Genomic DNA, 2,500 nt, shown 5'->3' with positions numbered 1-2,500 from the left:
CGCCCGCCACCCACCCCACCCACCCACCCACCCACCCACCCACACACACACACACACACACACACACCTTCACACCTAGGGACAATTTAGTATGGCCGATTCACCTGACCTGCATGTGTTTGGACTGTGGGAGGAAACCGGAGCACCCGGAGGAAACCCACATAGACACAGGGAGAACATGCAAACTCCACACAGAGGACGACCCGGGATGACCCCCAAGGTTGGACAAACCCCGGGCTCGAACCCAGGACCTTCTTACTGTGATGCAACCCGCGCTAACCACTGCGCCACTTGTGCAGCCCTGTTTTATACTATAGAGCCAAATGTCCCAAGTGAATATAAAATATTCTTTATATTGAACATCCCACAAAGTCATAATCCTAGTATGTGCTAATGTACATGTCTATCAATAAATCTTGAACTGGACATGGACCATGTACAACAGCTAACAGATATAACAACTTAGACATCCTTCTAAAAGTAATTTCACTTTCAGGGTCAGAAGAAAACGTGCATCACTGTTTTAGAACAACAGTCACTTCCTGCTGGAAACAAAAGCATTTTAAATGGTTCATTATCAGTGTCGTCATGAAGACGACAGTTGTTGCGGTACTGTACAGCTCCTGTGAGCTTCCATCAGACCATTTCATTGCGTTCCCCTCCTGCTGCTGGGAAGCTGATGACCAACTTTTACTGCACTTCTTAATGTTAACTATGTTTCTTCCTAAAGGGGATTTGTTGTGGGGAACTTAACCAGAGACCTCCCAAATTGAAGAACTATTTTTTTTTAAATTTCCCCCCTTCCCCCCCCCCCCCCAATTGTATCCGGCCAATTACACAATTCTTCCGAGCCGTCCTGGTCACTGCTCCACCCCCTCTGTGGATTTGGGGAGGGATGCAGACTACCACATGTCTCCTCCGATACATGTGGAGTCGCCAGCTGCTTCTTTTCACCTGACAGTGAGCAGTTTCCCCAGGGGGATGTAGCGCATGGGAGGATCACGCTGTTCCTCTCATTTCCCCCTCCCCCTGAACAAGTGCCTCCGGCTGACCAGAGGAGACACTAGTGCAGCGACCAGGACACATACCCACATCCGGCTTCCCAACCGCAGACATGGCCAGTAGACCGCTACGCTACCCAGATGCCCGGAAGAACTAAATTAAAAGTGTGAGCCGGACCAAGAAAGTGACACTGCTTTTGACCACGATAACTTGGTTTTATTTCTCGCTGGGGGCATTCGAATGTGTTATCCTAATGAAATAAGCCATGAGAAACTACTGAGAAAACACAGGGAGCATCTTCAACCACTGCACTGTTGTTATAGGCAGCGCAGCAGACCCGCAAGTGAACTGGGTCCAAAAGACAGGAGGGGAGGTAGAGTTGAAGAGATTAAGAGAGATAATGAGAAGATACGAGATGAGGGTAAGAGTAGAAAAAATAGAGGGAAGAGATGCAAAAAGAGGAAAGATGGGCGCAGTGGAAGACGATTATAGAGCTACAGAGAGAAGCAGATGGACAAACAGAGTGAGGGACCTGAGAGAAACGAGAGAGAAAGAGAAGAGGCAGGTAGAGGAAGACAGGTAGAGAGAAAGGGAGATGAAGAAATCGATAGAAAGTTGAAAAATCGGGGGAAGGGAGTCGCTGTATCAATGTGTGAGTGAGTGAGTGTGTGTATGTGAGAGAGAGAGAGAGAGAGAGAGAGAGAGAGAGAGAGAGAGAGAGAGAGAGAGAGAGAGAGAGAGAGAGAGAGAGAGAGAGAGAGAGAGAGAGAGAGAGAGAGATCTTTTGACGTTTTCCAGTGACAAGGAAAACATGAAAATGAAAACAGCACCTCCTCTGATTCATGTTCTTTGACACACCATTAAATTATAATTATGAATTTGGGAGGGATACGCCCCTTTGCAATCACATTATCCAGTCAACTATTATACGTGCACCTTTTTGATTTGCATTTGAACTGCTGATTATTTCTTTATCATTTGAATGTCTCCTTGTATTATGTATCTTATTATATGTGTGTGAGTAAGTGAGTGTGTGTGTGTGTGTGTGTGTGTGTGAGAGAGAGAGAGAGAGAGCGAGCGAGAGAGAAAGAGAGAGAGCGAGCGAGTTTGATGGTAACTGAAAGGGACATCTCCATGCAGATGAATGTTTCATGTTGGGACGTCAGCAGCCTTGCCACACCACAGTAAATAATGAATCATCAACAACAACAGCAACAGCTGTAGCTGTGGACCTTCTCAGTGGCCATATGAGCTCTCCTGAGACCTCACCGAGGCTCTTCCACAGCCAGCTCACAGCTAGCTGTCTGACAGGCCGTGCTGCCCCGGCTCCAGCCTTACTAACACTTCTTCGACACTATGGCCACAGCTTTTCTGAAACTGAAACACAAACACACACGCACATGCACGCACACATGTACATACACACATGTACATACATGAACACCAGCAGGCACTCATGAACACAACGCACAGAAACAAAAAGGAGACAAACGGATAC

General features: G+C 47.1%; 1 protein-coding gene across 1 annotated transcript in view; it reads right to left on the bottom strand.

The window, feature by feature from the left end:
- Window positions 1–2,500, bottom strand: part of LOC130120355 (neuropilin-2-like) — a 131,381-nt gene that overhangs the window by 63,821 nt on the left and 65,060 nt on the right.

This window comes from Lampris incognitus, chromosome 11, assembly GCF_029633865.1.
Source record: "Lampris incognitus isolate fLamInc1 chromosome 11, fLamInc1.hap2, whole genome shotgun sequence".
NCBI lineage: Eukaryota > Metazoa > Chordata > Actinopteri > Lampriformes > Lampridae > Lampris > Lampris incognitus.
The sequence above is the reverse complement of the archived record's forward strand: the minus strand, read 5'-3'. Positions and strand labels throughout refer to the sequence as shown.